Genomic DNA, 13,313 nt, shown 5'->3' with positions numbered 1-13,313 from the left:
CGCCACCCCTTGTAAATAGCGGCACACTCCCCCCTTGTAGATAGTGCCACACACAGCCCGCTGCCCCTTTGTAGATAGCGCCACACTCACCCCCTTGTAAATAGCGCCACATTCCCCCCTTTTAAATAGCGCCACACTCCCCCCCCTGTACTTAGCGCCACACTGTAAACAGAGCGGTGAGTGGTAGCCTACCGCTACCACTTTTTGCTCTGCCTGACGTGACCGGAGGAGCTGAGGAGGTCATGCGGCGCAAGCAGCGGCGGAATTCCTTCTGATTAGGGTCAGTGACAGCCTGGGCCGGCCTTAGGTTGGATGGCGCCCTAGGATATATAGGGGGCTATATAGGGGCAGCAGGGTATATAGGGGGCAACAGGGTAAATAGGGGCAACAGGGTATATAGGGGCAGCAGGATATATAGGGGCAGCGGGGTATATAGAGGCAGCACATATATCTGCATTTTATCTGTTCTACTTTAATATTGAACACACACATAAACACATGCAGAGACATATATATATATATATATACACACACACACACACACACACACACACACACACTGTAACATATACACATACAAACACGGAGAAACATACTGTATACACAGAGACACATACTGTATACACACTACACACACATATACACACAGACACACACACACACACACACACACTCTGTATACACAGAGACACATAATGTATACACACTACACACACACATATACACACAGACACACACAAACACACTCTATAACATATACACATACAAACTCAGAGAAACATACTGTATACACAGAGACACATACTGTATACACACACATATACAGACAGACACGCATGGACACTCACCATGTCTCCTTGCTGACAGGATAACCGGTTTCTTGCAGGACGGGCTGTGGGCGGAGCTTCCTCCTCTGCTTCTCGGCTGTTATTTACTCCGTGTGTGTGCAGACCACAGAGTAGATGCAGAGCCCAATGGCGCCGCCTACATGCTGGGAGTGGGCAGCACGGGAGTGGACCAGAGTCAGAACGCCACTGCGTGATCTCCTGGCTCTTCCTAAAGCTGATCGCTGCTGCAGGTGTCTGACATACAGGGTGCCAATCAGCAGCATTCAGCTGCTCTGCGGCGCCCCCCTCCCTACCACCTAGTTGCACCCGGGGCACATGCCCCGCCTGCCCCCCCTAGCTACGCCCCTGCTTTAATTTTAAATACACGATATCAATTGGAAAATGTTTTATCGTATCATGTTAACCACCTTCTTATTTTTGTTTTGAAGGTGGAATTTTCCTTGTAATTAAATGTCTTGGATTTCTAAGTTTATAAGGCCTCATATATACGGCGATATTCCAACTCTGTACAAGCTAGTTGTATAAAAATAGACGTAAAAAAACAACATGGACGTTTGTGGGCTCATACTAATAATCATACGGCTGTCTTTTCTCTCAGATTCACACGAAATCTGACCGAAAACATTTTTTGGGCATGTTCTATTAGATGCTGTATTAACCCCTTAGTGACCAGCCCATTTTAGGCTCTAATGACCAAGCTATTTTATTCGTTTTTCTATAGTCGCATTCAAAGAGCTATAACTTTTTTATTTTTTCGTCTACATAGCTGTATGAGGATTTATTTTTTTGCGGGATTAGTTGTACTTTTTAATAGCACCATTTTAGGGTACATATCATTTTTTTATTAACTTTTATTAACTTTTTTGGGGGGGGATTATAAAAAAAACCCTGAAATTCCACCATTGTTCTATGCGTTTTTAAATTGACGCCGTTCACTGTGCGGCGTAAATAACATGTTACCTTTATTCTATGGGTCGGTACGATTACGGCGATACCACCCACATATGTAGAGGATTTTTATGTTTTACGACTTTTGCACAATAAAAACACTTTTGAACTAAAATTATTTGTTTTTGCATCGTCGCTTTCCAAGAGCCGTAACTTTTTTATTTTTCCATCAATGTAGTGATTTTTTTTGGGCTTGTTTTCTGTGGGACGAGACGTAGTTTTGATTGGTACTGTTTTGGGGTGCATGGGACTTATTGATTCATTTTTATTATGACTTTTTTGGGGGGCAATGGAAAAAAATTGCAATTTCGCCATTGTTTTTTGCGTTTTGTTTTACGGTGTTAACCTTGCGGTTTAAATTACATATTAACTTTATTAATGGAGTCCTTACGGTCACGGCGATACCATATATGTGTACTTTTATTTATTTTTTACACTTTTACTAAATAAAACCCCTTTTTATGGAAAAAAATGGTTTTATTTATTTTTTTACTGTCATTTTTATTAATAATCTTTATGTCACATTTATTATTTATTTCATTAGTCCCACTAGGGGACTTTACTGTGCGATCTTCAGATTGCTGCTATAATGCTCTGGTATACTTCGTATACCAGAGCATTATTGCCTGTCAGTGTAAATCTGACAGGCAATCTATTAGGACGTGCCTCCGGCGCGTCCTAACAGGCATATGTCCAGGGCAGACCTGGGGGCTTTTATCAAGCCCCCGGCTGCCATGACAACCGATCGAAGACCTGCGATTGCATTTGCGGGCCGCCGATGGGTGACAGAGGGAGCTCACTCCCTCTGTAAACAAGTTAAATGCCGCAGTCGCTATTGACGGCAGAATTTAACGGGTTAAACGGCCGCGATCTAAGTAAACTTCGATCGTGGGCGTTGGAGCAGGAGCTCAGCTGTCATCAGACAGCTGAGCCCCGGCTCCAGCCTGCACGGGAGACCCGTGCAGGACTTAGACTAGGCTCACGTGAAAAGGCGTCAGCCTAGCCTAAGGCCCCTTAGTGACGAACGTGAAAAGGCGTATTGTTGGTCACTAAGGGGTTAAAGAGATATTCCGTACTAAGGTACCATACACCAGCACAAGTCTCTGTAGTACGGAGCCATAGGGACTCTGTATGCTGCTGCTCAAGCACCGTGGACTCTGCTCCGGCATGTGCATAAGGCCTGAGGTAATACCGGAAGAATCCAAATATCAGTTTAACAAGCCCAACCAGAGCATATGGAACGTATTGTCAACATGACAACCCTTCTGAAAATTAGCTGATCGCTGTGGGTCCAGTTTCTGAAACCCCCAGCTGTTATTGAAGGTGGAAGTTGCAGCCAGCAATACAGTTCCCCTGCAATGACTGCTGCAGGGGTAATGTAGTATTACATGGCAAACATTCCAATACATCGACAGGTTTGGATCCGCTAGTAGCTTTGGCTTATAGAGGAGGGTCCCCTTTATGACAGCCATATGCCCCAATAAGGAATATGGGCAGGGGTTATCAAGATGAGGCCTAGTTCACGCTTCAAATTTAAATGTAGTTTTTTGTAAGCAAATCTAGAAATGATTAAAGACAAAAATTAGGAAAAAGCTAAAGCTTTCAATAAGGCAAGAGCTATGTGGCAACACAACAACGCAAAGTCGTGGAAAAATCATGATTGCCCCCAATTTCAATATTCCTAGTGACTATAACAATCTGACCTTGTTGGAAATTTTGCAATGGTTGCAATGACGCTGGCAACTATATTTCCTTAGTGAAACATTAAAGTTGTGGCTTGATCATTATTTTACCACTCCTGCTTTTGGTTGACATAATGCACAGGAAAAAGTCAGGGTCAAAACTGTAAAGTGTGAACAGGGCCTTATAGATTTCCGAAGATTTTTCATGGCTTACTGGATATTTGTGGATTCCTGTATTATAATTTATCAATACTTCATGGGCAACAACAAGGCTGTCTATAAGCTGAGCAATGTATTCCTTTTTATTCAGTATCAAGCTAATAGTACTACAACATTCCAGTGCTCATGGTCATCTATTTTATAGCCTACAATCTCTATGTAGGTGACGCATTAGATATAAAGTGTGGTTTAAACTATGAAATAGTTTACATACAGTAACTGATCTTTTTTCATTGCAATGTTTGCAAACGAGACGTTATATAAACATTTTTACATTATGGATTTAAAGGAGCACAGAGCCTAGACTAAAATAATTACTTTAAAGAAGAACTCCAGTCATCACATAATGTTATACTGACGATTCCCATGTTTGATACTAATGGTGATCAGCTTATAACATTTTACTATTATGCTATGTATAAACACGTACTTTTTTTTTATTTTGGTAATGTCCCCTTAATATACCACTTTAAACCCATCCTGGCAGAGCTTGTCACATGCCCGTGTGCACCTGATCTTTGTTAATGGATAGCAAAATAACATTAAAGTTGTGGAGTCTGACATATTTATTGTTGCAGGAAAACAGTCACTCTCTGCTACAACATAGGAACTATATTTAAACTCAGCACATACAAGAAGAACTATGAAGTAGATTCAGTGCAGAATGAAACAGAAACATCAGTAGAGTGCATGGGCTTCATAAATATGGCTTTCGGCCCAGTTGCATTATTTGTCAATGTATTTACGCTGTAAAACTTGATGGCGTAAATATATTGATAATTCTTCCATTTCGTCTTTACGATGTGCAGGTAATGAATAAATAGAAACAATATTTGATTGTCTTGTTTTAATTTCTGACTAGGATTTCCCTTTATGACCATTAAATATGTATTTTTTTTGTTGCTTTTGTTTTTTTTAGTGACGATGCCAAGGCTGCTGCCTTGCAGAGGTTTCTTATCTCTCTAATGTCAAATTAGAGGTCTAACAGTCTTTCCATGATGGTGTGACAATTTAACTCTAAATGTTATATTATATCCGGAGGAAAAATTAACAGCAAGCAATGGTGAAGATCCTGGTCAAATAAATATAAATACTGTATACATAGTTTGGGCCTTAAGGCTCAGAGCCCATTTTTCAAATCTGACATATTTCACTTTATGTGGTAATAACGTCGGACTGCTTAAACCTATCCAAGCGATTCTGAGATTGTTTTCTCGTGACACATTGGGCTTCATGTTCGTGGTAAAATTTGGTCGATATATTCAGTGTTTATTGGTGAAAAATTGCAACATTTAGAGAAAATTTTGAAAAAATAGCATTTTTCAGAATTTAAATGCATCTGCTTCTAAAACAGACAGTTATACCACCCAAAATAGTTACTAGTTCACATTTCCCATATGTCTACTTTAGATTGGCATCGTTTTTTGAACATTCTTTTATTTTTCCTGGCCGTTACAAGGCTTAGAACATAAACAGCAATTTCTCATATTTTTAAGAAAATTTCAAAAGCCTTTTTTTTAAGGTACCTCTTCAGTTCTGAAGTGGCTTTGAGGGGCCTATGTATTATAAACTCTGATAAAACACCCCATTTTAAAAACTAAACCCCTCAAAGTATTCAAAACAGCATTTTGAAAGTTTTTTAACCCTTCAGGCATTTCACAGGAATTAAAGCAAAGTGGAGGTGAAATTAGCAAATTTCATTTTTCTTGCTGAATTTCAATTTTATTATATTTTTTTCTGCAACACAGAAGGTTTTACCAGAAAAACACTACTAAATATGTATTGTCCAGATTCTGCAGTTTTTAGAAATGTCCCACATGTGTCTCTAGTGCGCTCGTGGAATAAAACACAAGCCCTAGAACCAAGGAAGCACCTAGTGCATTTTGAGGCCTCTTTTTTATTAGAATATATTTTAGGCAGCATGCCAGGTTTGAAAAGGTGTTGAGGTGCCAAAACAGTAGGAATCCCCCAATAGTGACCCCATTTTGGAAACTACACCCCTCAAGGAATTCATTTATGGTTGTTGTCACCATTTTGAACGCACAGTTTTTTCACAGCACCTATTTGAATTGGGCTGTGAAATTAAAAAAATTAATTTTTTCCAATAAGATGTCATTTGTGATCAAAATTTCTTATTTTCACAGGGAAAAAAATACCCCATTTTGTTGCCCAATTTGTCCTTAGTGCGGCAATACCCCATTTGTGGTGATAAACTGCCGTTTGGGCCCATGGGAGGGCTCAGAAGGAAAGGAGCGCTATGAGTTTGTTGGAGTCCAGATTAGCTGGATTGGTTTTCGGGTGCCATGTCGCATTTGCAGAGCCCCAGAGGTATCAAAGCAATGGAAACCCACCATAAGTGACCCCATTTTGGAAATTACACCCCTCAAGGAATTCAAATATGGTTGTTGTTACAATTTTGACTGCACAGTTTTTTCACAGCACCTATTTGAATTGGGCTGTGAAATGAAAAAAATTTCATTTTTTCCAATAAGATGTCATTTGTGATCAAAATTTCTTATTTTCACAGGGAACAAAATACCCCATTTTGTTGCCCAATTTGTCCTTAGTGCGGCAATACCCCATTTGTGGTGATAAACTGCCGTTTGGGCCCATGGGAGGCCTCAGAAGGGAAGGAGCGCTGTGTGTTCTTTGGAGTCCAGATTTTGCTGGATTGGTTTTCGGGTGCCATGTCACATTTGCAGAGCCCCAGAGGTATCGAAGCAATGGAAACCATTTAGAAATGACCCCATTTTGGAAACTACACCACTCAAGGAATTCATTTATGGGTGTTGTGACCATTTTGACCCCATAGTTTCTTCACAGAACTTATTTGAATTGGGCTGGGAATTTAAAAAAATAAATATTTTTTATAATAATATGTCGTATTGGCTCAAAATTTTTTATTTTTACAAGAAATAAAATACTCCATTTTGTTTCCCAATTTGTCCTGAATGCGGCAATACCCCATTTGTGGTGATAAACTGTGGTTTGGGCCCATGGGAGGGCTCAGAAGGAAAGGACCACCATTTGGCCTACTGGGGATTTTCTGGTGCGAAGTCATGTATGCAGAAGCCCCTGAGGTACCAGTACAGTTGAAACCCGCAAGAAGTGACCCCGTTTTTAAAACTACGCCCTTAAGGCATTCATCTAGAGGTGTAGTGAGCATTTTGACCGGATACATACACCCCATAAACTGTTATCAGCTGCCTGGGCACACAGCAGGGCACAAAGGGGAAAGACAAGGGGGGATAAGCTGTGCGGAGTGCATCAGGGTAAGTAAAACTGGGGTAAATTATAAACCAAGGGATGTATGATACATTTTAAAACACTCTATCATACAGAGCTCTGGTTTTTCGGGACACGTGTCACATTGATATATTGTGTCCTCCCTTATCCCCCTCTTATAGCAGACTTTGTACCTCTTGACTTTTTCTCTTCTTGCCAGTTTGGGGAACTTCTCCTGGAAAGTGTTGCCCTGGTACGATGCGTGTGGCCCCGCTTCCAGAAGTACTGGGTGCCCCCGCTACCAGAAGTACTGGGTGCCCCCCCCTTCTTGGTCCCTAAAGATTAGGCTCTTGATAATCACCTCTTGAAATTCCAGGAAAGTTCCCCTCTGGCCTGCACATTGACGTAGCACGTACACATTGTACAAAGCCATCTGTAAGATGTGCACTGCCAGCTTCTTATACCACATCGCATGGCGCTGCAGGGCTTCAGGACTTGATCTGACAAGTCCACCCCTCCCATGTACCTATTGTAGTCCAGGATGCAGTCTGGTTTGGGGGCCTCTGTACTGGGACCTCGTACAGGTACATGGGTACTGGTGTGGTATCTCTCTTGTCCTTGTACTTGACACACAATATGTTGCTGCTAGATTGTGCCCTGCTCTCACCCCTTCTGAGTGTTTGCCCAAGCAGAGTCTTAGGGAGGCCTTCTGGAAGCGAGGCAGTTGAAGAGTGGGACGCTGGTATAAAAATTATCCAGGTAGAGGTGGTAACCCTGGTCCAGCAGCACCAAATCCCACACAATTTTTGCATTATCTCCAGTAAGGGTGGGCATTCTGGGGGCTGAATACTTGTGTCCTTCCCTTCATATATCCTAAATCTGTAGGTATACCCTGATGCACTCTCGCACAGCTTATACATCTTCACGCCATACCTTGCCCTCTTACCCGGCAGGTACTCTCGGAATTGAACCCTCCCTTTAAAATCTACCAAGGACTCATCAATAGAAATACACTTCTCGGGGGTGTATGCTTGGGAAAACCGGGTACTGAAACGGTCTAATAGGGGTCTCTGTTTATACAAACGGTCAAAACTGGGGTCATCTCGGGGTGGGCGCTGCTCATTATCAGTATAATGTAAGAAGCAAAGTATTGTCTAATTTATTTATTTTTTTAGGTTACAGTTCAGTTCTGAAGTTGCTTTGAGGGGCCTATATATTAGAAACCCCTATCAAACACCCCATTTTAGAAACTAGACCCCTCAAAGTATTCACAACAGCATTTAGAAAGTTTATGAACCCTTTAGGTGTTTCACAGAAATTGAGAGCAAAGTAGAGGTGAAATTTAGATTTTTTTTTTTGTCAGAAAATCCTCTTTATACCATTTTTTTATAACACAAAAAGTTTTATCAGAGAAACTCAACTCAATACTTATTGCCCAGATTCTGCAGTTTTGAGAAATATCCCACATGTGGCCCTAGTGTGATAATGGACGGAAGCACCGGCCTCCGAAGCAAAGGAGCACCTAGTGGATTTTGAGGCCTCATTTTTATTAGGCACCATGTCCGGTTTGAAGAGGTCTTGTGGTGCCAAAACAGTGAAAACCCCCCAAAAGTGACCCCATTTTGGAAACTAGACCCCTTGAGGAATTCATTGTAGTTTTCTTGGGGTGCATGCGGCTTTTTGATCAGTTTTTATTCTATTTTTTAAGAGGCGTGGTGACTAAAAAACAGCAATTCTACTATTGTTTTTTTGTTTGATTTTTTTTTTTTTTTTTTTTACAGCGTTCACCGTGCGCTATAAATGACATATTCACTTTATTCTGCGGGGCGATACGATTACGGCGATACCAGATGTTTATAGTTTTTTTTTAGGTCTTATGGCGTTTGCACAATAAAATACGTTTTGTAAAAATCATTCACTTTTTGTGTTACCTTATTCTAAGAGCCAGAACTTTTTTATTTTTCCATCAATAAAGCCGTGCGAGGTCTTATTTTTTGCGTAACGAACTGTAGTTTCCATCAATACCATTTTTAGGTACATGCGACTTTTTGATCTCTTTTTATTCCATTTTTTTGGGAGGTGAAGTGACCAAAGAATTGTGATTCTGGTACGGTTTATTATTATTTTCTTTTACGGCGTTCACCGTGCGGGATAAATAACGACATCATTTTGCAGTTCAGGCCGTTACGGACGCAGCGATACCAATTATGTATTGTTTATTTGTTTATTTATTTATATTTATAAAAAATAAAGGACTGACAAGGGAAAAGGGGGATTTTTACTGTTATCACTTTTAAAACTTTTATTTTCTTATATTTACACAACTGTTTTTAATTTGTTTTTGACTTTATTACTTTGTCCCACTAGGGGACTTGAGGGCAGGAGGCCCTGATCGCAATTCTAATACACTGCACTACATGCGCAGTGCAGTGTATTAGAGCTGTCAGCTACTCACTGACAGCAAGCATAGTGGGTCCTGACTATGTCAGGACCCACTAGGCTTCCGTTGATGGCGTAGCCAGAGTCCATTGTTAGGATTCTGGTTGCCATAGTCAAGATCGCCGGCCACTATCGCGGATCAGGCCGTCGATTGTGGCTTAACCCTTAAGAAGCCGCGCTCACTATTGAACGCGGCTTCTAAGGGGTTAATCGGCGGGGGAGCTCCGCGATCGGTCCCGACACATTGAGCAGTGATAGTCTCCTGTCTGAAACAGCAGCTGTCACAACTCATGAACGCGCCCCGCGCGAACGGCGCCGTGTTTACTCCATGACCTACTATTAGGTCACTGAGCGTGAACGCTATAGTTAGCATGACCTAATAGTAGGTTATGGAGCGTTAAGGGGTTAAAGTTGTGGAGTCTGACATATTTATTGTTGCAGGAAAACAGTCACTCTCTGCTACAACATAGGAACTATATTTAAACTCAGCACATACAAGAAGAACTATGAAGTAGATTCAGTGCAGAATGAAACAGAAACATCAGTAGAGTATATGTGCTTCATAAATATGGCTTTCGGCCCAGTTGCATTATTTGTCAATGTATTTACGCTGTAAAACTTGTATGGCGTAAATATATTGATAATTCTTCCATTTCGTCTTTACGATGTGCAGGTAATGAATAAATAGAAACAATATTTGATTGTCTTCTTTTAATTTCTGACTAGGATTTCCCTTTATGACCATTAAATATGTATTTTTTTTGTTTTGTTTTTTTTAGTGACGATGCCAAGGCTGCTGCCTTGCAGAGGTTTCTTATCTCTCTAATGTCAAATTAGAGGTCTAACAGTCTTTCCATGATGGTGTGACAATTTAACTCTAAATGTTATATTATATCCGGAGGAAAAATTAACAGCAAGCAATGGTGAAGATCCTGGTCAGATAAATATAAATACTGTATACATAGTTTCCTTTTTAATGAATAGCTAACAGACTGATAATCTAGAAAATTTTGTAATTCAAGTTCCATTGATGTCAGATTAAAGGCTATGTAAACCTTTGGAGGGCAATTTCTTTTTTAATAAAATGGTCAGTCAGTGTGATTAGTGCAACTTTCGAAAAATGTTTTTTCCTTTTTAAGATACAGCTTCTCTGTATTCTCTACAGCTGTATCTAGCGTTAAATCCTGTTCCTGTCAGGTACAGTGTCGGCGGGTCCTGCGTGTCTCCGACATGCAGGATCCACCTGTAATCTATCACATCTAAGTTCATACCTTAGATGTGATAGATTGCAGGTGGATCAGCACCCGCTGACACTGAACACGTTAGGTCCGCGGGACTGACGGATTCCGGTCATATCGAATGATACAGCTGCTCTGTATAGATAATACAGAGTAGTTGTATCTCAAAAAGTGAAACACATTTTTAATAAAAGCTATTTAGAAAGTTGCACTAATCACACTGACTAACCTTTTCATTTAAAAAAAAAAATTGTCCTCCAAAGGTGTACATAGCCTTTAACCCCTTAATGACCGCCGATACGCCTTTTCAGGGTGGTCATTAAGGGACTTTATTCTAAAGCGCCGCCTATTCATGACAGTGCTTTAGAGCGCCATCGCGCTGCAAGCAGCGCTGACATCTTCGTAACCCAGCTGTTAGCTTACAGCTGGGGGCTTGGATATAACATTAGGGACCCCTCTGATAGGTTCCTGAATATGTGATCGCTATGAACAGCCTATCACAGCGATCACCACCCGCTGAAAGTAAACAGCAGGCTTTCTCTCACAGAGACCTGTGGAGAGAGCAGTTACAAAGTGGAAAAAAAATACATTACATTGTAATAAAATCCGTCCCTTTATAGGGTTATATTAGTTAGTTTTGCGGTTGTAATTTTTTATTATGCCAATTACTGAGTCTTATTCCCTTCGTTGTTTCATAAAAAAAATAAAAACCAATAAAACAAAAAAATATCCCAAAAATGTATTTAACATTTTTTTATTTATAGTTTTAGCATACGTATTATAATGTTGCTTAAACTTTACAGCGCAGAGCAAGCTAATGCTATTTTTTGCCCTGATTCAGGCAGTGACACAGGAACCGCTTCAGAAGAAGAAATATGCAGTGACACTACAAGTATTGCTTCTGACGCTTCCGTAACAAATCCCCATAGCACTATGGAGCATACCGCTGATACCGAAGCCACAGACGCACATGCGGGAACTAGAAATCCTATAGTATCACCAATCTTTTGGAATCCTGCAGCAAACTTTATTCCTCAGGTGCCCCAATTTATGGCAACTCAGGGCATAAACATTGACACCACAAATTTTGCCCCACACAAGTTTTTTCATATTTTTTCTTACAGATGAGCTTGTTAAATAATCATGGACCAGACGAACCTCTATGCGAGGCAGCGTTTGATGGAAAAGCCTGCATGTAGTTATGCAAGGGTCTGGGTTCTTACAAATTTCTGTGAAATAAAAAACAATTTTAGGACTCATTTTGAAAATGGGCATTGTAAAAAAAATGGCCAACGGTTCTTACTGGGCAGCAAGTTCTATTCATGCAACTCCAGTTTTTTCTTCAATAATGTCCCGGAGCAGGTACGAGACATTAATCAGTTTCCTGCATTTTAACAATAATTTAGAAAGCCTGCCAAGAAGTGATCCCAAGCACAGGGCCGCATCGTCCATGAGGCGAGATGCGATTCTCATCTCACCCCCTCTTGCACTATTTGTACCTGCGTCTATAGGACGCTGCTACAATTACATGCATAAGCACTGAATGGCCGGGCACATTTCGTGCCTGACCATTCAGCGCCTTACATTGACGCTGATTGGCAGGGCAGAATGACTTGCCCAGCCAATCAGCGCTTTTCAACGAGTGGTGACGCCGTCGCGCCGCTTCCATTGTTGAAAGGCCCTGATTGGCGGGGCAAGTCATTCTGCCCTGCCAATCAGTTCCTTTCAACGATGCTAGCGGCGCGATGACGTCATCATGCCGCTTCCGTTGTTAAATGGCGCTGATTGGTGGGGCAAGTCTTTCTGCTCTGCCAATCAGCTCCTTTCAACGACGTAAGTGGTGCGATGACGTCATCGCGCCGCTTGCGTCGTTCAGCCCCAACAGACCTGTTAAGAAAAGAATAGGTTTGCATTGACACAGAACGGTGCGGGGACGGGATCAAGGTAGGAATGTAAAGTTGTTGTTTGTTCACTTAAAAGTGTGAGTGGCATTATCTATGGGGGGATCTATATGTGGGGCACAATCTGCAGGGGAGGCTATATGTGGGACACCATCTACAGGGGGCTATATGTCAGGCACTATATACAGGGGGCGCTGTATGTGGGCCACTATTTACAGGGGGCTATATGTGGAGCACTATCTACAGGGGGCTATATGTATAGCATTTTAACAATAATTTAGAAAGCCTGTCAAGAATTGATCCCAAGCACAGGGCCGCACCGTCCATGAGGCGAGATGAGATTCTCATCTCACCCCCTCCTGCACTATTTGTACCTGCGTCTATAGGACGCAGATACAATTACATGCATAAGCGCCTTTCATTGACGCTGATTGGTAGGGCAGAATGACGCACAGCCAATCCAAAGAAAGGTATAATTGTGGTCTAATGATTAAGGGAGATTCCTTTACACACCTAAAGACGGGAAGACTTTTAAAATAAAAAAAATTTTGACCTGTAGATCAAACTTTGTGATCTATGTTCTAATATGTCCATGTAAACTGTTGTATGTAGGTGAAACAACTACGGAATGTAAGATTAGGCTTAATACACATAAATCCACGATCAATACAAATAAGACTGAATTACCTATCCCCAGACATTTTTGTGAAGCCCAACATAGGGTTAACCAACTTCGCTTTCTTATTATAGATCATGTACCCCCTCTTAGAAGGGGTGGTGATAGGGAGAAAATACTAAAAAGGAAAGAAGTGG

The sequence above is a fragment of the Rhinoderma darwinii genome, chromosome 2 (assembly GCF_050947455.1).
Source record: "Rhinoderma darwinii isolate aRhiDar2 chromosome 2, aRhiDar2.hap1, whole genome shotgun sequence".
Classification (NCBI taxonomy): Eukaryota; Metazoa; Chordata; class Amphibia; order Anura; family Rhinodermatidae; genus Rhinoderma; species Rhinoderma darwinii.
Note: the sequence above shows the minus strand (reverse complement) of the source record.